This window comes from Cryptomeria japonica, unplaced genomic scaffold, assembly GCF_030272615.1.
Source record: "Cryptomeria japonica unplaced genomic scaffold, Sugi_1.0 HiC_scaffold_34, whole genome shotgun sequence".
In the NCBI taxonomy this organism is placed as follows: Eukaryota; Viridiplantae; Streptophyta; class Pinopsida; order Cupressales; family Cupressaceae; genus Cryptomeria; species Cryptomeria japonica.
The window spans coordinates 612,501-636,339 of NW_026728856.1; the positions used below are offsets into that span (position 1 = coordinate 612,501).

Consider the following 23,839-nt stretch of genomic DNA (forward strand, 5'->3'; position numbering starts at 1 on the left):
ATGAAGCAGTGATGACAACCGGGCTGTGAGGAGAGGAGGGATGCAGCCAAGAAAGCAATCAGGGCTCGAGGCAAGGGATGCATCAAGGATAGCAATCATGTTGTGAGGCGAGATTCCAAAGGCTAAACGTGAGAGGCTGCAGGGTCGACTCAGAGAGGTCTATGCATGTGAGAGGCTGAAAGCAAGGTCAACTCGGAGCGGTCTATGCATCGGGCGCGCTTGGGGCGACTACCAGTGCCAACCCCTTATCCCGCGACGCGTCCGACAAAGAGAACGTTCCAAGGCGGCAGAGGAGGTTACCAGCCGAAGGATGCAGTAGCAATAACAGGTATAGTTCCGCGGCGGCCGAGAAGACTCACCGCATAGGAATCGGGATGCGAGGCGAGGGATGCGGCGGGAAGGCCCCGACGGCTAAACGGAAGAGGCTGCAGGGCCGCCTCGGAATGGTCCAAGCATCGGACGCGATTGGGACGACTACCAGTGCCAACCCCTTATCCCGCGATGCGTCCGATACACAGATAGTTCCAAGGCGGCCGAGGAGCCTCACCGCATATCAATCGGGGTGCGAGGCGAGGGATGGGGCGGGAAGGCCCCAACGGCTAGACGGAAGAGGCTTCAGGGCCACCTCGGAATGCTCCAAGCATCGGACGCGCTTGGGGCGACTACCAGTGCCAACCCCTTATCCCGCGATGCGTCCGATACACAGATGGTTCCAAGGCGGCCGAGGAGCCTCACCGCATAGCAATCGGGGGTGCGAGGCGAGGGATGGGGCGGGAAGGCCCCAACGGCTAGACGGAAGAGGCTTCAGGGCCGCCTCGGAATGGTCCAAGCATCGGACGCGCTTGGGGCGACTACCAGTGACAACCCCTCATCCCGCGATGCGTCCGATACGAAGATGGTTCCAAGGCGGCCGAGGAGCCTCACCGCATAGCAATCGGGGTGCGAGGTGGGGGATGCGGCAAGATGGCCCCAACGGCTAGACGGAAGAGGCCACAGGGCCGCGTCGGAATAGTCCAAGCATCGGACGCGCTTGGGGCGACTACCAGTGACAACCCCTTATCCCGCGATGCGTCCGATACGAAGATAGTTCCAAGGCGGCCGAGGAGCCTCACCGCATAGCAATCCGGGTGCGAGGTGGGGGATGCGGCGAGATGGCCCCAACGGCTAGACGGAAGAGGCTGCAGGGCCGCCTCGGAATAGTCCAAGCATCGGACGCGCTTGGGGCGACTACCAGTGACAACCCCTTATCCCGCGATGCTTCCGATACGAAGACAGTTCCAAGGCGGCCGAGGAGCCTCACCGCATAGCAATGGGGGTGCGAGGTGAGGGATGCGGCGAGATGGCCCCAACGGCTAGACGGAAGAGGCCACAGGGCCGCCTCGGAATAGTCCAAGCATCGGACGCGCTTGGGGCGACTACCAGTGACAACCCCTTATCCCGCGATGCATCCGATACGAAGATAGTTCCCAGGCGGCCGAGGAGCCTCACCGCATAGCAATCGGGGTGCGAGGCGAGGGATGCGGCGAGATGGCCCCAAAGGGTAGACGGAAGAGGCTGCGGGGCCGCCTCGGAATAGTCCAAGCATCGAACGCGCTTGGGGCGACTACCACTGCCAACCCCTTATCCCGCGATGCGTCCGATACACAGATAGTTCCGAGGCGGCCGAGGAGCTGGGGGATGCGGCGAGATGGCCCCAACGGCTAGACGGAAGAGGCTGCAGGGCCGCCTCGGAATAGTCCAAGCATCGGACGCGCTTGGGGCGACTACCAGTGACAACCCCTTATCCCGCGATGCGTCCGATACACAGATAGTTCCGAGGCGGCCAAGGAGCCTCACCGCATAGCAATCGTGGTGCGAGGTGGGGGATGCAGCGAGATGGCCCCAACGGCTAGACGGAAGAGGCTGCAGGGCCGCCTCGGAATGGTCCAAGCATCGGACGCGCTTGGGGCGACTACCACTGCCAACCCCTTATCCCGCGATGCGTCCGATACACAGATAGTTCCAAGGCGGCCGAGGAGCCTCACCGAATAGCAATCGGGGTGCGAGGCGAGGGATGCGGCGAGAAAGCCCCAACGGCTAGAGGGAAGAGGCTTCAGGTCCGCCTCGGAATGGTCCAAGCATCGGACGCGCTTGGGGCGACTACCAGTGACAACCCCTTATCCCGCGACGCGTCCGATACACAGATAGTTCCAAGGCGGCCGAGGAGCCTCACCGCATAGCAATCGGGGTGCGAGGCGAGGGATGCGGCGAGAAGGACCCAACGGCTAGACGGAAGAGGCTTCAGGGCCGCCTCGGAATGGTCCAAGCATCGGACGCGCTTGGGGCGACTACCAGTGACAACCCCTTATCCCGCGACGCGTCCGATACACAGATAGTTCCAAGGCGGCCGAGGAGCCTCACCGCATAGCAATCGGGGTGCGAGGCGAGGGATGCGGCGAGAAGGACCCAACGGCTAGACGGAAGAGGCTTCAGGTCCGCCTCGGAATGGTCCAAGCATCGGACGCGCTTGGGGCGACTACCAGTGACAACCCCTTATCCCGCGACGCGTCCGATACACAGATAGTTCCAAGGCGGCCGAGGAGCCTCACCGCATAGCAATCGGGGTGCGAGGCGAGGGATGCGGCGAGAAGGACCCAACGGCTAGACGGAAGAGGCTTCAGGGCCGCCTCGGAATGGTCCAAGCATCGGACGCGCTTGGGGCGACTACCAGTGACAACCCCTTATCCCGCGATGCGTCCGATACACAGATAGTTCCAAGGCGGCCGAGGAGCCTCACCGCATAGCAATCGGGGTGCGAGGCGAGGGATGCGGCGAGAAGGACCCAACGGCTAGACGGAAGAGGCTTCAGGGCCGCCTCGGAATGGTCCAAGCATCGGACGCGCTTGGGGCGACTACCAGTGACAACCCCTTATCCCGCGACGCGTCCGATACACAGATAGTTCCAAGGCGGCCGAGGAGCCTCACCGCATAGCAATCGGGGTGCGAGGCGAGGGATGCGGCAAGAAGGACCCAACGGCTAGACGGAAGAGGCTTCAGGGCCGCCTCGGAATGGTCCAAGCATCGGACGCGCTTGGGGCGACTACCAGTGACAACCCCTTATCCCGCGACGCGTCCGATACACAGATAGTTCCAAGGCGGCCGAGGAGCCTCACCGCATAGCAATCGGGGTGCGAGGCGAGGGATGCGGCGAGAAGGACCCAACGGCTAGACGAAGAGGCTTCAGGTCCGCCTCGGAATGGTCCAAGCATCGGACGCGCTTGGGGCGACTACCAGTGACAACCCCTTATCCCGCGACGCGTCCGATACACAGATAGTTCCAAGGCGGCCGAGGAGCCTCACCGCATAGCAATCGGGGTGCGAGGCGAGGGATGCGGCGAGAAGGACCCAACGGCTAGACGGAAGAGGCTTCAGGGCCGCCTCGGAATGGTCCAAGCATCGGACGCGCTTGGGGCGACTACCAGTGACAACCCCTTATCCCGCGACGCGTCCGATACACAGATAGTTCCAAGGCGGCCGAGGAGCCTCACCGCATAGCAATCGGGGTGCGAGGCGAGGGATGCGGCGAGAAGGACCCAACGGCTAGACGGAAGAGGCTTCAGGGCCGCCTCGGAATGGTCCAAGCATCGGACGCGCTTGGGGCGACTACCAGTGACAACCCCTTATCCCGCGATGCGTCCGATACACAGATAGTTCCAAGGCGGCCGAGGAGCCTCACCGCATAGCAATCGGGGTGCGAGGCGAGGGATGCGGCGAGAAGGACCCAACGGCTAGACGGAAGAGGCTTCAGGGCCGCCTCGGAATGGTCCAAGCATCGGACGCGCTTGGGGCGACTACCAGTGACAACCCCTTATCCCGCGACGCGTCCGATACACAGATAGTTCCAAGGCGGCCGAGGAGCCTCACCGCATAGCAATCGGGGTGCGAGGCGAGGGATGCGGCGAGAAGGACCCAACGGCTAGACGGAAGAGGCTTCAGGGCCGCCTCGGAATGGTCCAAGCATCGGACGCGCTTGGGGCGACTACCAGTGACAACCCCTTATCCCGCGACGCGTCCGATACACAGATAGTTCCAAGGCGGCCGAGGAGCCTCACCGCATAGCAATCGGGGTGCGAGGCGAGGGATGCGGCGAGAAGGACCCAACGGCTAGACGGAAGAGGCTTCAGGGCCGCCTCGGAATGGTCCAAGCATCGGACGCGCTTGGGGCGACTACCAGTGACAACCCCTTATCCCGCGACGCGTCCGATACACAGATAGTTCCAAGGCGGCCGAGGAGCCTCACCGCATAGCAATCGGGGTGCGAGGCGAGGGATGCGGCGAGAAGGACCCAACGGCTAGACGGAAGAGGCTTCAGGGCCGCCTGGGAATGGTCCATGCATCGCACGCGCTTGGGGCGACTACCAGTGACAACCCCTTATCCCGCGACGCGTCCGATACACAGATAGTTCCAAGGCGGCCGAGGAGCCTCACCGCATAGCAATCGGGGTGCGAGGCGAGGGATGCGGCGAGAAGGACCCAACGGCTAGACGGAAGAGGCTTCAGGGCCGCCTCGGAATGGTCCAAGCATCGGACGCGCTTGGGGCGACTACCAGTGACAACCCCTTATCCCGCGACGCGTCCGATACACAGATAGTTCCAAGGCGGCCGAGGAGCCTCACCGCATAGCAATCGGGGTGCGAGTCGAGGGATGCGGCGAGAAGGACCCAACGGCTAGACGGAAGAGGCTTCAGGGCCGCCTCGGAATGGTCCAAGAATCGGACGCGCTTGGGGCGACTACCAGTGACAACCCCTTATCCCGCGATGCGTCTGATACACAGATAGTTCCAAGGCGGCCGAGGAGCCTCACCGCATAGCAATCGGGGTGCGAGGCAAGGGATGCGGCGAGAAGGACCCAACGGCTAGACGGAAGAGGCTTCAGGGCCGCCTCGGAATGGTCCAAGCATCGGACGCGCTTGGGGCGACTACCGTTGCCAACCCCTTATCCCGCGATGCGTCTGATACACAGATAGTTCCGAGGCGGCCGAGGAGCCTCACCGCATAGCAATCGGGTTGCGAGGCAGATTATTGGGAAGGGAACCCCCTGGGATGCGGCTCAAGCAGTGCCCAAAGGGACTGGAATGCGGAATCACATCGAGAGACCCAAATGCTATACGAGGGCTCAAATCGAATTATCGATTTGGCCACGACATGGACGCATCGGAACGACTACCTTTGCCGAACCACTCGCAATTGCATCCATACCGAAACCAATAGACATTTCCGTTAGAGCCCTCGCATAGCATTCGGGAATCTCGCATGCCCCTCTAAATCGACCAATGCTGGCGCTCAACGAAAATCCGAGCGCTACCACCGTTCGAGCGCCAGCATTGGTCGAGTTAGAGGGGCACGGGGGAGAATGCTCCAGTCAACACCTCCCCTATATAAGTTATTTGTCCGATTCTCGCACAACCGTAGTCTGCCTCGTCGAATCAAACAACGGTCCCAGATTCCGACTTCCGTTCCGTAGAGACCCAAAAGCTAGATGGAGGCTCGCAAGAAAGAGAGTCGGCGCATAGCAATCGGGTTTCTCGAACGTTTAGGGACCGAGCTCACTTGCGGATAGGGCAAAATCCGCCAAGCAACCCAAAAGCTAGACGGGGGCTCGAATCGAATCGCCTAGGCGGCCACAACAACGACGTGTTGGATCGACTACCAGTGCCAAACCATTCAGCAAGACTAGTCTGTGTCGAGGCCGGATAGAGATTCTCAGAGAGCGCCCGTATAGCATTTAGGAGACCTGCCGCGTCCCTCACACTCGACAAATGGTGGTGCACGTTTATAAATCCGAGCGATCCCAACCCTTTCAAGCACCAACATCGGTCGAGATAGAGGGGCACGGAGGGGGCTGCGTGAGACAACACAGTCCCCTATATAAGTTATTTGTCCGATTCTCACACATCCGAAGAATGGTCATCAAATCGGACAACAGCCCAAACTTCCGACTTCCGTCCCAGAAAGCCCAAGAGCTATCTAAAACGTTCATGGCCGGAACTCGATCGCGGCTATACCAGTCCGCCAAGCAACCCAAAAGCTAGACTGGAGCTCTAGTCGAATCACCTCTGTGGCCATTGCAAGGACGTGTTGGAGCGACTACCATTGCCGAACCATTCCGCAGGTCGAGTCCATACCAAGGCCGCATAGAGATTCACGATGAGCTCCTGCATAGCAATCAGGAGACTTGCCGTGTCCATCACAATCGATAAATCCTGGTGCAAGATTTTTGCATCCGAGCGCTCCAACCAGTCGAGCACCAGCATCAATCGACATAAACGGGCACGGGGGGAGGATGCTCGAGAACACTACCTCCCCTATATAAGTTATTTGTCCGATTCTCAAGCAGCCGAAGTCTGGTCATCGAATCGGGTCAAAGACCACAACTTCCGACTTTACCCACAATGCAAGTCATCGAATCGAACATCGGCCCCCGAGTCGGACTCCATGCGTATGTCAGGTCATCGGACCCAAATTCCGCCTTCCTGCGCATGGCGGGCCATCAATATCAACTCGGTCATCGGACCCAAACTCCGCCTTTCTGCGCATGGCACGCCTTCAAATCGGTCATCGGACCCAAATTCCGCCTTCCTGTGCATGGCGGGCCATCAACATCAACTCGGTCATCGGACCCAAATTCCGCCTTTCTGCGCATGGCACGCCATCAACTCGGTCATCGGACCCAAATTCCGCCTTCCTGCGCATGGCAGGTCATCGGACACAAATTCAGACCTCGCCAATATGCCTACGTATCGAATCGGTCATCGGACCCAACTTCCGACTTCATCCATACTGTAGGGTCTTTGAGGTTGGCGCGGTGCGCTCAACCCGGGGAGTCGACCCATCGAAGCATACACCTCCCCTATATAAGCTATTTGTCCGATTCCCACACCTGTGTAGTTTGCACCTCTGACCAGGACATCGACCCCAACTTCCGAACTCGACTGCAACGACGGCACCAGCGCCTTGGTGCGCACCTTGCGACGCACAGTCCCAACATTCGCCTTCCTGCACATGGCAGGTCATCGGACCCAAATTCCGACCTCGCGAGTATGCCTACATATCGAATCGGTCATCGGACACAACTTCCGACTTCATCCATACCGTAGGGTCTTTGAGGTTGGCGCGGTGCGCTCAACCCGGGGAGTCGACCCAACGAAGCATACACCTCCCCTATATAAGCTATTTGTCCGATTCCCACACCTGTGTAGTTTGCACCTCCGATCAGGACATCGACCCCAACTTCCGAACTCGCCTGCAACGACCGAACCAGCGCCTTGGTGCGCACCTTGCAACGCACAGTGCCAACATTCGCCTTCCTGCACATGGCAGGTCATCGGACCCAAATTCCGACCTCGCGAGTATGCCTACATATCGAATCGGTCATCGGACCCAACTTCCGACTTCATCCATACCGTAGGGTCTTTGAGGTTGGCGCGGTGCGCTCAACCCGGGGAGTCGACCCAACGAAGCATACACCTCCCCTATATAAGCTATTTGTCCGATTCCCACACCTGTGTAGCTTGCACCTCCGATCAGGACATCGACCCCAACTTCCGAACTCGACTAAAAAGACCGCACCAGCACCTTGGTGTGCACCTTGCAACGCACAGTGCCAACATTCGCCTTCCTGCACATGGCAGGTCATCGGACCCAAATTCCGACCTCATGAGCATACCTACTAATCGAATCGGTCATCGGACCCAACTTCCGACTTCATCCATACCGTAGGGTCTTTGAGGTTGGCGCGGTGCGCTCAACCTGGGGAGTCGACCCATCGAAGCATACACCTCCCCTATATAAGCTATTTGTCCGATTCCGACACCTGTGTAGTTTGCACCTCCGCTCAGGACATCGACCCCAACTTCCGAACTCGCCTGCAACGACCGAACCAGCGCCTTGGTGCGCACCAAAAGTGCGCACTTTTGGAGGGCACTTTTGTGCGCTCCAAAGGTGCGCACTTTTGGAGGGCACTTTTGTGCGCTCCAAAGGTGCGCACTTTTGGAGGGCACTTTTTGGAGGGCACTTTTGTGCGCTCCAAAGGTGCGCACTTTTGGAGGGCACTTTTTGGAGGGCACTTTTCTGCGCTCCAAAGGTGCGCACTTTTGGAGGGCACTTTTTGGAGGGCACTTTTCTGCGCTCCAAAGGTGCGCACTTTTGGAGGGCACTTTTTGGAGGGCACTTTTCTGCGCTCCAAAGGTGCGCACTTTTGGAGGGCACTTTTTGGAGGGCACTTTTCTGCGCTCCAAAGGTGCGCACTTTTGGAGGGCACTTTTGTGCACTCCAAAGGTGCACACTTTTGGAGGGCACTTTTTGGAGGGCACTTTTCTGCACTCCAAAGGTGCGCACTTTTGGAGGGCACTTTTTGGAGGGCACTTTTGTGCGCTCCAAAGGTGCGCACTTTTGGAGGGCACTTTTTGGAGGGCACTTTTGTGCGCTCCAAAGGTGCGCACTTTTGGAGGGCACTTTTGTGCACTCCAAAGGTGCGCACTTTTGGAGGGCACTTTTCCTGCGCTCCAAAGGTGCACACCTAGGTGAGCACCTTCGACCACACCTTGTAGCACACCAAACTCTGACTTTCGACTTCATCCGCAATGCAGGGTCTTTGAGGTTGGCGCAATGCGCACAACCAGGGGAGTCGACCCATCAAACCCAACACCTCCCCTATATAAGCTATTTGTCTGATTCTCATACATGCGTAGCCTGCAGGAGCAATTAGGACATCGACCCCAACTTTCGGCTTCTAAACGAAAACAAGGTCTTTGAGGTTGGTGTAATGCGAACAACTAGGGGAGTCAACCCATCAAACCCAACACCTCCCCTATATAAGCTATTTGTCTGATTCTCATACATGTGTAGTCTACAGGAGCAATTAGGACATCGACCCCAACTTTTGACTTCTTAACGAAAACAAGGTCTTTGAGGTTGACGTAATGCGCACAACCAGGGGAGTCGACCCATCAAACCCAACACCTCCCCTATATAAGCTATTTGTCCGATTCTCATACATGTGTAGCCTACAGGAGCCATTAGGACATTGACCCCAACTTTTGACTTCTTAACGAAAACAAGGTCTTTGAGGTTGGCGTAATGCGCACAACCAAGGGAGTTGACCCATCAAACCCAACACCTCCCCTATATAAGCTATTTGTCTGATTCTCATACATGTGTAGCCTGCAACAACGATTAGGACATCCACCCCAACTTCTGAATTCGTCTGCGTTGACCGCACCAAAGGTGCACGCCTTGGTGCTCACCAAAATCCGACTTCCGACTTCTTCTGCTATGCGGGGTCTTTGAGGTTGGCGCAGTGCGCACAACCAGGGGAGTCAACCCACCGAATGCAACACCTCCCCTTATAAGCTATTTGTCTGATTCTCATACATGCGTAGACTGCAGCAATGATTAGGACATCCACCCCAACTTTTGACTTCTTAAACAAGACAGGGTCTTTGAAGTTGGTGCAGTGCACACAACCAGGGGAGTCGACCCATCAAACGCAACACCTCCCCTATATAAAGCTATTTGTCCGATTCTCATACGTGTAGTCTGCAGCAGCGATTAGGACATCGACCCCAACTTCCGAATTCGTTTGCATTGACCGCACCAAAGGTGCACGCCTTGGTGTGCACCTTGGAGTGCACTTTGGTGCTCACCTCGGTGCACACTTTGGTGTGCACCTCGGTGTGCACCAAAGGTGCGCACCTTGGAGCGCACCAAAGGTGTACACTTTGGAGCGCACCACATAGGGTCTTTGAGAGGTTGGCGCAGTGCGCACACCAAGGTGGGTGTTGAGGTGCGTGCCGAGGTGGGTGGGTGCTAGGGTGCGCTCCATGGTGGGTGCCAGGGTGGGTGCGTGCTAGGGTGGATTCCAAAGAGGGTCATAGGGTGGGTGCCAAGGTGGGTTGGTGATATAGTGGGTTCAAAGGTGGGTACTAGGGTGGGTTCCAAGGTGGGTCACAAGTTGGGTGCCAGGATGCGTGGGTGTTAGGTTGGGTGCCAAGGTGGGCTCCTGCGTGGGTGGGTGCTAGGGTGGGTTTCAAGGTGGACGCGAGGGCGGGTGCCAAGGTGGGTAACAAGTTGGGTGTTAGGATGGGTGAGTGCTAGAGTGGGTGCCAAGGTGGGTGGGTGCTAAGGTGGATGCCAAGGTGGTTCACAGGGTGGGTGGGTTCTAGGGTGAGTTCCAAGGTGGGTCACAGGTTTAGTGCTAGGGTGCGTGTCAAGGCGGGTGTCGAGGTGCCTGGGTGCTAGGGTGTGGATGCCAATGTGGGTCATAGGGTGGGTACTAGGGTGGGCTGCAATGTGGGTGCCAAGGTGGGTAACATGCTCGGTTGGTTCTAAATTGGGTGTCAGGGTGGGTGTGCACCCACCTTGCCCGAGGTGGGTGCCAAGGTGCCAGTGTGGGTGGGTGCTAAGGTGGATGCCAAGGTGGGTGAGAAGGTGGGTGATAGGTTGAGTGGTAGGATGGGTGGGTGCCAAGATGGGTCACAGGGTGGGTGCAAGGGTGGGTAGGTGCTAGGGTTGGTGTCAGGGTGGGTGGGTGCTAGGTTGGGTTCCAAGGTGGGTGCGAGGGTGAGTGTCAAGGTGGGTCACAGGTTAGGTGCTAGGATGGGTGAGTGCTAGGGTGCAAAGGTGCCAGGGTGGGTGCTAGGATGGGTCGATGCTAGGGTGAGTGGCAAGGTGGGTCCACAAGTGTCAAGGTGGGTGCCGAGGTGGGTGCCAACTTGGGTTCCAAGGTGGGTGCCAAGTGGGCGACTGCTATGGTGGATGCCAAGGTGGGTCACGGGGTGGGTGCCAAGTTGCTAGGTTGTGTTCCAAGGTGGGTGCCAACGTGGCTGCTAGGGTGCGTGGGTTAAAGGGTGTGTCACAACGTGGGTGCCAGGATGGGTGCGCACCCACACTGGCCAAGACGGGTGCAAGGTTGGGTTCCAAGCCCGGTCACAGGCTGGGTGCTAGGATGGGTGGGTGCCAAGGTGGGCACCAGGGTGGGTGCACCCACCCTGGCCAAGGTGGGTCACGGGGTGGGTCCTAGGGTGGGTAACGGGGTGGGTACTAAGGTGCGTGCCAAGGTGGGTCATGGGGTGGGTGCCAAGGTGGGCACCAGGGTGGGTGTGCACCAACCCTAGCCAGGGTAGGTCACGGGGTGGTTGTCGGGGGTGGGCGTCAAGGAGCCAAGGTGGGTGGCAAGTAGCCAAGTTGCGTGCCAAGGTGGGTGTCGGGGTGGGTGCCAAGGATCCAAGGTGGGTGCCAAGGAACCAAGGTGGGTGTCTGGGTGGGTGCCGAGGTGGGAGCCAGGGTGGGTCCCAAGGTGAGTGCAAAGGTGGGTGCCAGGGTCAAGGTGAGTGCCAATGTGGGTTCCAAGGTGCCAGGGTCAGGGTGAGTGCCAATGTGGGTTCAAAGGTGCTAAGTTGGGTGCGAGGTTGGGTGCGAGGGTGGGTGGGTGCCAAGGTGTGCTAGGTGGAAGCCCGGGTGGGTCGGCATCCCATGGGTGTCGAGTTGGGTGCCTGATGGGTGCTTCTTGTCAAGTTTTAGTCGTCGGGACTCATTTCGAGCCTTAGAGGTCGTTTCTTGTCCGGTTGCCCTGTCTTCGACCTGGGAACCCAATTTTGGTCCTCGGGTCCCATTTTTTTTTGTCTCGCATCCCACTTTTGGCCTGTGGCCTTTTCGGGGTCGATTCTCGTTTTGGGCATCAGAGCATGTTTCTTCTCCTAAAACCCAATATTTGTTTATTAAGTCTCGGAACACATTTTTGTTCTCGTGGACCCATCATGGGTCTTGGAACGCATTTGTGGTCCTTGGGTCCCATTTTGCATCCCGAAACTTGTGTTTTGGTGCTTGATCCCTATTTTGGGTGCCCACCTTGCACCAAGTGCGCACCCGGGGCAAACCGAGCGCCTTGGTGCACCGGGGCAAGATCGAGCGTGCACCCGAGGCGCCCCGAACATGCACCAAGGTGCACTCGGCCCACATGTGAGCGCAGGTCGTTGCGCCCGAGGTGGTGTGTGGGCACCGCGTTGCAGACGGGACACTGCACGCACACGACGCCCCGTCCAGGTGCACGCACGTAGGCCGGGCCGGGTGCACACCCGACGCCCTAGCAAGGTGCGCGCACCCGGGCAGGGCTCACACTTGGCGAACGGGGCGCACTTCGCGAGGGAGGGTGTGCACCTCGACGGGGGTGGGTGGCCGGGGTGGATTCGCACGTGGGTCGCGGTTTGCTAAGTACACACTGCGACAAGCTCATAACGGGTGCGATCATACCAGCGTTAGTGCACCGGATCCCATCAGAACTCCGCAGTTAAGCGCGCTTGGGCCGGAGTAGTACTGGGATGGGTGACCTCCCGGGAAGTCCCGGTGTTGCACCCTTTTTTAGTTTTTCGCCGGGCGTCGCAATGCTATTTGAATAAACCTTTTGCCCGTTTGCGTTCTCGTCGGGGCCGGGCCGGGCCGGGGTGCGCTGCCCGCACTACCGCGCGCGCGGGGGCGACACCGAGCGCGCACCCGAGGCGCCCCGAGCACACAGGCCACGGTGCAACCCGGGCGTTGTGCGCGCACCCCGGTGCGCCCGAGGTGCTGCGCGCGCACCCAGGTGAAATCGGTGTGCACCTCGGCCAGTGCGCGCTCGGTCGAGTCGCGCACGTTGGCCAAGGTGCACGGTGATGTTTCTTACTCTAAGGTTCCGCACCAGACGCCCGGGACAGGTGAGCGAAGCTGGGCGGGGCCGGGTGCGCGGCCGGGGCAGGTGCACGCAGCTGGAGAGAGCTTTGGAGCACACCAGAGGTGCGCACCTTGGAGCACACTTCGGAGCGCACCAATGATGCGCTCCATTCAAAAGTTTCCTGAAAAGGCAAAAAAAGTTGAGATTATAGAATTTCCCACTTGAGAGATTGTAAAAAAAAAAAATTTAAAATGAAGGAAACGCGGGTGCCAAGGTGTGCGCGCCCGGGTGCGCAGCCCAGCCAAGGTGTGCGCACCAAGGCGCCCACCCTGGCGAAGGTGCACGCAAGGTGCGCACCCGAGGCAAACCGGACAATTAACCCAACTTTCGACTTCGCGCGCACCTGCGCACCTTGGAGCGCACTTCGGAGCGCTCCTTGTTGCGCACCAATCTTGGGCACCTCGGAGTGCACCATGGCGCCCACCAAGGTGCGCACCCGGGGCAAACCGAGCTCCGACTTCGTGCGCACCTTGGAGCGCACGAAAGGTGCGCACCATGGCGCCCACCAAGGTGCGCAGCCCAGCCAAGGCGTGCGCATCAAGGTGCGCACCCTGGCGAAGGTGCGCACCCGGGGCAAACCGAGCTCCGACTTCGTGCGCACCTTGGAGCGCACAAAGGGTGCGCAACCCAGCCAAGGTGTGCGCACCCCGGGCAAACCGAGCTCCGAATCGTGCGCACCTTGGAGCACACTTCGGAGCCCTCCTTGGTGCGCACCGATGTTGCGCACCTCGGAGCGCACCCGGGGAAAACAATGCAATTAACCCGACTTTCGACTTCGTGGGCACCTCGGAGCGCTCTCGGGTTCGCACCTCGGAGCACACCGAGGTGCGCACCTTTGATGCGCTGCCTTCACCAATTTCCAGAAAAGGCAAGAAAACATTGAGAAGGTGTGCGCACCGAGGTGCCCACCCTGGCGAAGGTGCACGCGAGGTGCGCACCCGGGGCAAACCGGGCTCCGACTTCGTGCACGCCATGCTGCGCACCTTGGAGGGCCATGGTGCGCACCTTGGAGCACACTTCGGAGCGCTCAATGGTGCCCAACCCAGCCAAGGTGCCCACCGCGGCGAAGGTGCACGCGAGGTGCGCACCCGGGGCAAACCGGGCTCCGACTTCGTGCACGCCGCACCTTGGAGCACACTTCGGAGCGCTCCTTGGTGCGCACCAGGGCGCGCAACCCAGCCGAGGTGCCCACCCCGGCGAAGGTGCACGCGGGGTGCGCACCCGAGGCAAACCGGGCTCCGACTTCGTGCACGCCATGGTGCCCACCGCGGCGAAGGTGCACGCGAGGTGCGCACCCGGGGCAAACCGGGCTCCGACTTCGTGCACGCCGCACCTTGGAGCACACTTCGGAGCGCTCCTTGGTGCGCACCAGGGCGCGCAACCCAGCCGAGGTGCCCACCCCGGCGAAGGTGCACGCGAGGTGCGCACCCGGGGCAAACCGGGCTCCGACTTCGTGCACGCCATGGTGCCCACCGCGGCGAAGGTGCACGCGAGGTGCGCACCCGGGGCAAACCGGGCTCCGACTTCGTGCACGCCGCACCTTGGAGCACACTTCGGAGCGCTCCTTGGTGCGCACCATGGTGCCCACCAGGGCGCGCAACCCCGCCGAAGGTGCACGCGAGGTGCGCACCCGGGGCAAACCGGGCTCCGACTTCGTGCACGCCGCACCTTGGAGCACACTTCGGAGCGCTCCTTGGTGCGCACCAGGGCGCGCAACCCCGCCGAAGGTGCACGCGAGGTGCGCACCCGGGGCAAACCGGGCTCCGACTTCGTGCACGCCATGGTGCGCACCAGGGTGCCCACCGCGGCGAAGGTGCGCACCCGGGGCAAACCGGGCTCCGACTTCGTGCACGCCGCACCTTGGAGCACACTTCGGAGCGCTCCTTGGTGCGCACCAGGGCGCGCAACCCAGCCGAGGTGCCCACCCCGGCGAAGGTGCACGCGAGGTGCGCACCCGGGGCAAACCGGGCTCCGACTTCGTGCACGCCATGGTGCCCACCGCGGCGAAGGTGCGCACCCGGGGCAAACCGGGCTAGGACTTCGTGCACGCCGCACCTTGGAGCACACTTCGGAGCGCTCCTTGGTGCGCACCATGGTGCCCACCAGGCCGCGCAACCCAGCCAAGGTGTGCGCACCAAGGTGCACGCGAGGTGCGCACCCGGGGCAAACCGGGGTCCGGCTTCGTGCACGCCGCACCTTGGAGCACACATCGGGGCGCTCCTGGGTTCGCACCGGCGTTGCGCACCGTGGTGGGCACCTCGGAGCGCACCGTGGTGGGCACCTCGGAGCACACCAAGGTGGGCAGCGAGGTGCGCACCTTTGATGCGATGCCTTCACTAATTTCCATAAAAGGCAAAAAAAAACGAGATTTTAAAATTTCCGTTTTGAAAGATAGTGAGAAAAAGGGAATGCTGGTGCCATCTTGAGCCCGCCCTGGTGCGCAGCCCAGCCAAGGTGTGCGCACCAAGGTGCCCACCCTGGCGAAGGTGCGCGCCCGGGCAATTAACCCAACTTCCAACTTCGCGCGCGCCAGGGTGGGAGCGCACCCAACAACCGGGCCTGGGAAGAGCCAATGCGAGAAACCCCACCAAACGCTCTGACAAAAAAAGAGGGGGCGCTCCAGTAACCCCGCTTCGGAGCGCACCCTGGGCAAACCCAGCCAGGGTGCCCACCCCGGCCAAGGTGCAGGCGAGGTGCGCACCCGGGGCAAACCGGGCTCCGACAACGTGCACGCCGCACCTTGGAGCACACTTCGTAGCGCTCCCGGGTGCGCACCTCAGAGCACACCAAGGTGGGCAGCGAGGTGCGCACCTTTGATGCGCTGCCTTCACTAATTTCCAGAAAAGGCAAAAAAAAGAGGAGATTTTAAAATTTCCGTTTTGAAAGATAGTGAAAAAAACGGAACGCGGGTGCCATCTTGAGCCCGCCCGGGTGCACAGCCCAGGTAAGGTGCCCACCCTGGCAAAGGTGCGCACCCGGGCAATTAACCCTACTTCCGACTTCGTGCGCGCCAGGGTGGCAACCGGGCCTGGGAAGAGCCAATGCGAGAAACCCCACCAAACGCTCCGACAAAAAAAGAGGCGGCGCTCCAATAACCCCGCTTCGGAGCGCAGCCGGGGCAAACCCAGCCAAGGTGCCCACCCCGACGAAGGTGCACGCGAGGTGCGCACCCGGGGCAAACCGGGCTCCGACAACGTGCACGCAGCACCTTGGAGCACACTTCGAAGCACTCCCGGGTGCCCACCGGCGTTGCGCACCGTGGTGGGCAGCGAGGTGCGCACCTTTGATGCGCTGCCTTCACTAATTTCCAGAAAAGGCAAAAAAAAATGAGATTTTAAAATTTCCGTTTTGAAAGATAGTGAAAAAAACGGAACGCGGGTGCCATCTTGAGCCCGCCCTGGTGCGCAGCCCAGGCAAGGCATGCGCACCAAGGTGCCCACCCGCGGTGCACGCCCGGGGCAAACCGGGCTCCGACTTCGTGCAGGCCGCACCTTGGAGCACACTTCGGAGCGCTCCTTGGTGCGCACCATGGTGCCCACCAGGGCGCACCCGGGGCAAACCGGGCTCCGACTTCGTGCACGCCGCACCTTGGAGCACACATCGGAGCGCTCCCAGGTTCGCACCAGCGTTGCGCACCTTTGATGCGCTGCCTTCACTAATTTCCAGAAAAGGCAAAAAAAAACGATATTTTAAAATTTCCGTTCTGAAAGATAGTGAAAAAAACGGAACGCGGGTGCCATCTTGAGCCCTTCCTGGTGCGCAGCCCAGGCAAGTTGTGCGCACCAAGGTGCCCACCCTGGCGGAGGTGCGCGCCCGGGGCAAACCGGGCTCCGACTTCGTGCACTGCATGGTGCCCACCAAGGCGCGCAACCCAGCCAAGGTGCCCACCGCAGCGAAGGTGCACGCGAGGTGCGCACCCGAGGTGCACACCCGGGGCAAACCGAGCTCCGACTTCGTGCACGCCGCACCTTGGAGCACACTTCAGAGCGCTCCTTGGTGCGCACCAGGGCGCGCAACCCAGCCAAGGTGCTCACCCCGGCGAAGGTGCACGCGAGGTGCGCACCCGGGGCAAGCCGGGCTCGGACTTCGTGCACGCCGCACCTTGGAGCACACATCGGAGCGCTCCCGGGTTCGCACCAGCATTGCGCACCTTTGATGCGCTGCCTTCACTAATTTCCAGAAAAGGCAAAAAAAAAAAAAAAACGAGATTTTAAAATTTCCGTTTTGAAAGATAGTGAAAAAAACGGAACGCGGGTGCCATCTTGAGCCCGCCCTGGTGTGCAGCCCAGGCAAGTTGTGCGCACCAAGGCACCCACCCTGGCCAAGGTGGGTCACGGGGTGGGTCCTAGGGTGGGTAACGGGGTGGGTACTAAGGTGCGTGCCAAGGTGGGTCATGGGGTGGGTGCCAAGGTGGGCACCAGGGTGGGTGTGCACCAACCCTAGCCAGGGTAGGTCACGGGGTGGTTGTCGGGGTGGGCGTCAAGGAGCCAAGGTGGGTGGCAAGTAGCCAAGTTGCGTGCCAAGGTGGGTGTCGGGGTGGGTGCCAAGGATCCAAGGTGGGTGCCAAGGAACCAAGGTGGGTGTCTGGGTGGGTGCCGAGGTGGGAGCCAGGGTGGGTCCCAAGGTGAGTGCAAAGGTGGGTGCCAGGGTCAAGGTGAGTGCCAATGTGGGTTCCAAGGTGCCAGGGTCAGGGTGAGTGCCAATGTGGGTTCAAAGGTGCTAAGTTGGGTGCGAGGTTGGGTGCGAGGGTGGGTGGGTGCCAAGGTGTGCTAGGTGGAAGCCCGGGTGGGTCGGCATCCCATGGGTGTCGAGTTGGGTGCCTGATGGGTGCTTCTTGTCAAGTTTTAGTCGTCGGGACTCATTTCGAGCCTTAGAGGTCGTTTCTTGTCCGGTTGCCCTGTCTTCGACCTGGGAACCCAATTTTGGTCCTCGGGTCCCATTTTTTTTTGTCTCGCATCCCACTTTTGGCCTGTGGCCTTTTCGGGGTCGATTCTCGTTTTGGGCATCAGAGCATGTTTCTTCTCCTAAAACCCAATATTTGTTTATTAAGTCTCGGAACACATTTTTGTTCTCGTGGACCCATCATGGGTCTTGGAACGCATTTGTGGTCCTTGGGTCCCATTTTGCATCCCGAAACTTGTGTTTTGGTGCTTGATCCCTATTTTGGGTGCCCACCTTGCACCAAGTGCGCACCCGGGGCAAACCGAGCGCCTTGGTGCACCGGGGCAAGATCGAGCGTGCACCCGAGGCGCCCCGAACATGCACCAAGGTGCACTCGGCCCACATGTGAGCGCAGGTCGTTGCGCCCGAGGTGGTGTGTGGGCACCGCGTTGCAGACGGGACACTGCACGCACACGACGCCCCGTCCAGGTGCACGCACGTAGGCCGGGCCGGGTGCACACCCGACGCCCTAGCAAGGTGCGCGCACCCGGGCAGGGCTCACACTTGGCGAACGGGGCGCACTTCGCGAGGGAGGGTGTGCACCTCGACGGGGGTGGGTGGCCGGGGTGGATTCGCACGTGGGTCGCGGTTTGCTAAGTACACACTGCGACAAGCTCATAACGGGTGCGATCATACCAGCGTTAGTGCACCGGATCCCATCAGAACTCCGCAGTTAAGCGCGCTTGGGCCGGAGTAGTACTGGGATGGGTGACCTCCCGGGAAGTCCCGGTGTTGCACCCTTTCTTAGTTTTTCGCCGGGCGTCGCAATGCTATTTGAATAAACCTTTTGCCCGTTTGCGTTCTCGTCGGGGCCGGGCCGGGCCGGGGTGCGCTGCCCGCACTACCGCGCGCGCGGGGGCGACACCGAGCGCGCACCCGAGGCGCCCCGAGCACACAGGCCACGGTGCAACCCGGGCGTTGTGCGCGCACCCCGGTGCGCCCGAGGTGCTGCGCGCGCACCCAGGTGAAATCGGTGTGCACCTCGGCCAGTGCGCGCTCGGTCGAGTCGCGCACGTTGGCCAAGGTGCACGGTGATGTTTCTTACTCTAAGGTTCCGCACCAGACGCCCGGGACAGGTGAGCGAAGCTGGGCGGGGCCGGGTGCGCGGCCGGGGCAGGTGCACGCAGCTGGAGAGAGCTTTGGAGCACACCAGAGGTGCGCACCTTGGAGCACACTTCGGAGCGCACCAATGATGCGCTCCATTCAAAAGTTTCCTGAAAAGGCAAAAAAAGTTGAGATTATAGAATTTCCCACTTGAGAGATTGTAAAAAAAAAAAATTTAAAATGAAGGAAACGCGGGTGCCAAGGTGTGCGCGCCCGGGTGCGCAGCCCAGCCAAGGTGTGCGCACCAAGGCGCCCACCCTGGCGAAGGTGCACGCAAGGTGCGCACCCGAGGCAAACCGGACAATTAACCCAACTTTCGACTTCGCGCGCACCTGCGCACCTTGGAGCGCACTTCGGAGCGCTCCTTGGTGCGCACCAATCTTGGGCACCTCGGAGTGCACCATGGCGCCCACCAAGGTGCGCACCCGGGGCAAACCGAGCTCCGACTTCGTGCGCACCTTGGAGCGCACGAAAGGTGCGCACCATGGCGCCCACCAAGGTGCGCAGCCCAGCCAAGGCGTGCGCATCAAGGTGCGCACCCTGGCGAAGGTGCGCACCCGGGGCAAACCGAGCTCCGACTTCGTGCGCACCTTGGAGCGCACAAAGGGTGCGCAACCCAGCCAAGGTGTGCGCACCCCGGGCAAACCGAGCTCCGAATCGTGCGCACCTTGGAGCACACTTCGGAGCCCTCCTTGGTGCGCACCGATGTTGCGCACCTCGGAGCGCACCCGGGGAAAACAATGCAATTAACCCGACTTTCGACTTCGTGGGCACCTCGGAGCGCTCTCGGGTTCGCACCTCGGAGCACACCGAGGTGCGCACCTTTGATGCGCTGCCTTCACCAATTTCCAGAAAAGGCAAGAAAACATTGAGAAGGTGTGCGCACCGAGGTGCCCACCCTGGCGAAGGTGCACGCGAGGTGCGCACCCGGGGCAAACCGGGCTCCGACTTCGTGCACGCCATGCTGCGCACCTTGGAGGGCCATGGTGCGCACCTTGGAGCACACTTCGGAGCGCTCAATGGTGCCCAACCCAGCCAAGGTGCCCACCGCGGCGAAGGTGCACGCGAGGTGCGCACCCGGGGCAAACCGGGCTCCGACTTCGTGCACGCCGCACCTTGGAGCACACTTCGGAGCGCTCCTTGGTGCGCACCAGGGCGCGCAACCCAGCCGAGGTGCCCACCCCGGCGAAGGTGCACGCGGGGTGCGCACCCGGGGCAAACCGGGCTCCGACTTCGTGCACGCCATGGTGCCCACCGCGGCGAAGGTGCACGCGAGGTGCGCACCCGGGGCAAACCGGGCTCCGACTTCGTGCACGCCGCACCTTGGAGCACACTTCGGAGCGCTCCTTGGTGCGCACCAGGGCGCGCAACCCAGCCGAGGTGCCCACCCCGGCGAAGGTGCACGCGAGGTGCGCACCCGGGGCAAACCGGGCTCCGACTTCGTGCACGCCATGGTGCCCACCGCGGCGAAGGTGCACGCGAGGTGCGCACCCGGGGCAAACCGGGCTCCGACTTCGTGCACGCCGCACCTTGGAGCACACTTCGGAGCGCTCCTTGGTGCGCACCATGGTGCCCACCAGGGCGCGCAACCCCGCCGAAGGTGCACGCGAGGTGCGCACCCGGGGCAAACCGGGCTCCGACTTCGTGCACGCCGCACCTTGGAGCACACTTCGGAGCGCTCCTTGGTGCGCACCAGGGCGCGCAACCCCGCCGAAGGTGCACGCGAGGTGCGCACCCGGGGCAAACCGGGCTCCGACTTCGTGCACGCCATGGTGCGCACCAGGGTGCCCACCGCGGCGAAGGTGCGCACCCGGGGCAAACCGGGCTCCGACTTCGTGCACGCCGCACCTTGGAGCACACTTCGGAGCGCTCCTTGGTGCGCACCAGGGCGCGCAACCCAGCCGAGGTGCCCACCCCGGCGAAGGTGCACGCGAGGTGCGCACCCGGGGCAAACCGGGCTCCGACTTCGTGCACGCCATGGTGCCCACCGCGGCGAAGGTGCGCACCCGGGGCAAACCGGGCTAGGACTTCGTGCACGCCGCACCTTGGAGCACACTTCGGAGCGCTCCTTGGTGCGCACCATGGTGCCCACCAGGCCGCGCAACCCAGCCAAGGTGTGCGCACCAAGGTGCACGCGAGGTGCGCACCCGGGGCAAACCGGGGTCCGGCTTCGTGCACGCCGCACCTTGGAGCACACATCGGGGCGCTCCCGGGTTCGCACCGGCGTTGCGCACCGTGGTGGGCACCTCGGAGCGCACCGTGGTGGGCACCTCGGAGCACACCAAGGTGGGCAGCGAGGTGCGCACCTTTGATGCGATGCCTTCACTAATTTCCATAAAAGGCAAAAAAAAACGAGATTTTAAAATTTCCGTTTTGAAAGATAGTGAGAAAAAGGGAATGCTGGTGCCATCTTGAGCCCGCCCTGGTGCGCAGCCCAGCCAAGGTGTGCGCACCAAGGTGCCCACCCTGGCGAAGGTGCGCGCCCGGGCAATTAACCCAACTTCCAACTTCGCGCGCGCCAGGGTGGGAGCGCACCCAACAACCGGGCCTGGGAAGAGCCAATGCGAGAAACCCCACCAAACGCTCTGACAAAAAAAGAGGGGGCGCTCCAGTAACCCCGCTTCGGAGCGCACCCTGGGCAAACCCAGCCAGGGTGCCCACCCCGGCCAAGGTGCAGGCGAGGTGCGCACCCGGGGCAAACCGGGCTCCGACAACGTGCACGCCGCACCTTGGAGCACACTTCGTAGCGCTCCCGGGTGCGCACCTCAGAGCACACCAAGGTGGGCAGCGAGGTGCGCACCTTTGATGCGCTGCCTTCACTAATTTCCAGAAAAGGCAAAAAAAAGAGGAGATTTTAAAATTTCCGTTTTGAAAGATAGTGAAAAAAACGGAACGCGGGTGCCATCTTGAGCCCGCCCTGGTGCACAGCCCAGGTAAGGTGCCCACCCTGGCAAAGGTGCGCACCCGGGCAATTAACCCTACTTCCGACTTCGTGCGCGCCAGGGTGGCAACCGGGCCTGGGAAGAGCCAATGCGAGAAACCCCACCAAACGCTCCGACAAAAAAAGAGGCGGCGCTCCAATAACCCCGCTTCGGAGCGCAGCCGGGGCAAACCCAGCCAAGGTGCCCACCCCGACGAAGGTGCACGCGAGGTGCGCACCCGGGGCAAACCGGGCTCCGACAACGTGCACGCAGCACCTTGGAGCACACTTCGAAGCACTCCCGGGTGCCCACCGGCGTTGCGCACCGTGGTGGGCAGCGAGGTGCGCACCTTTGATGCGCTGCCTTCACTAATTTCCAGAAAAGGCAAAAAAAAATGAGATTTTAAAATTTCCGTTTTGAAAGATAGTGAAAAAAACGGAACGCGGGTGCCATCTTGAGCCCGCCCTGGTGCGCAGCCCAGGCAAGGCATGCGCACCAAGGTGCCCACCCGCGGTGCACGCCCGGGGCAAACCGGGCTCCGACTTCGTGCAGGCCGCACCTTGGAGCACACTTCGGAGCGCTCCTTGGTGCGCACCATGGTGCCCACCAGGGCGCACCCGGGGCAAACCGGGCTCCGACTTCGTGCACGCCGCACCTTGGAGCACACATCGGAGCGCTCCCAGGTTCGCACCAGCGTTGCGCACCTTTGATGCGCTGCCTTCACTAATTTCCAGAAAAGGCAAAAAAAAACGATATTTTAAAATTTCCGTTCTGAAAGATAGTGAAAAAAACGGAACGCGGGTGCCATCTTGAGCCCTTCCTGGTGCGCAGCCCAGGCAAGTTGTGCGCACCAAGGTGCCCACCCTGGCGGAGGTGCGCGCCCGGGGCAAACCGGGCTCCGACTTCGTGCACTGCATGGTGCCCACCAAGGCGCGCAACCCAGCCAAGGTGCCCACCGCAGCGAAGGTGCACGCGAGGTGCGCACCCGAGGTGCACACCCGGGGCAAACCGAGCTCCGACTTCGTGCACGCCGCACCTTGGAGCACACTTCAGAGCGCTCCTTGGTGCGCACCAGGGCGCGCAACCCAGCCAAGGTGCTCACCCCGGCGAAGGTGCACGCGAGGTGCGCACCCGGGGCAAGCCGGGCTCGGACTTCGTGCACGCCGCACCTTGGAGCACACATCGGAGCGCTCCCGGGTTCGCACCAGCATTGCGCACCTTTGATGCGCTGCCTTCACTAATTTCCAGAAAAGGCAAAAAAAAAAAAAAAACGAGATTTTAAAATTTCCGTTTTGAAAGATAGTGAAAAAAACGGAACGCGGGTGCCATCTTGAGCCCGCCCTGGTGTGCAGCCCAGGCAAGTTGTGCGCACCAAGGCACCCACCCTGGCCAAGGTGGGTCACGGGGTGGGTCCTAGGGTGGGTAACGGGGTGGGTACTAAGGTGCGTGCCAAGGTGGGTCATGGGGTGGGTGCCAAGGTGGGCACCAGGGTGGGTGTGCACCAACCCTAGCCAGGGTAGGTCACGGGGTGGTTGTCGGGGTGGGCGTCAAGGAGCCAAGGTGGGTGGCAAGTAGCCAAGTTGCGTGCCAAGGTGGGTGTCGGGGTGGGTGCCAAGGATCCAAGGTGGGTGCCAAGGAACCAAGGTGGGTGTCTGGGTGGGTGCCGAGGTGGGAGCCAGGGTGGGTCCCAAGGTGAGTGCAAAGGTGGGTGCCAGGGTCAAGGTGAGTGCCAATGTGGGTTCCAAGGTGCCAGGGTCAGGGTGAGTGCCAATGTGGGTTCAAAGGTGCTAAGTTGGGTGCGAGGTTGGGTGCGAGGGTGGGTGGGTGCCAAGGTGTGCTAGGTGGAAGCCCGGGTGGGTCGGCATCCCATGGGTGTCGAGTTGGGTGCCTGATGGGTGCTTCTTGTCAAGTTTTAGTCGTCGGGACTCATTTCGAGCCTTAGAGGTCGTTTCTTGTCCGGTTGCCCTGTCTTCGACCTGGGAACCCAATTTTGGTCCTCGGGTCCCATTTTTTTTTGTCTCGCATCCCACTTTTGGCCTGTGGCCTTTTCGGGGTCGATTCTCGTTTTGGGCATCAGAGCATGTTTCTTCTCCTAAAACCCAATATTTGTTTATTAAGTCTCGGAACA

At 61.1% G+C, this 23,839-nt stretch overlaps 2 non-coding genes across 2 annotated transcripts; both read left to right on the forward strand.

The window, feature by feature from the left end:
• Positions 1–12,274: 12,274 nt before the first annotated feature.
• Positions 12,275–12,393, forward strand: LOC131861898 (5S ribosomal RNA). Its single transcript, XR_009360928.1, has one exon. It is a non-coding gene; the product is annotated as a 5S ribosomal RNA (ribosomal RNA).
• A 5,915-nt stretch (positions 12,394–18,308) lies between these two features.
• On the forward strand, positions 18,309–18,427 carry LOC131861899 (5S ribosomal RNA). The gene has a single exon (XR_009360929.1). It is a non-coding gene; the product is annotated as a 5S ribosomal RNA (ribosomal RNA).
• Positions 18,428–23,839: the final 5,412 nt, after the last annotated feature.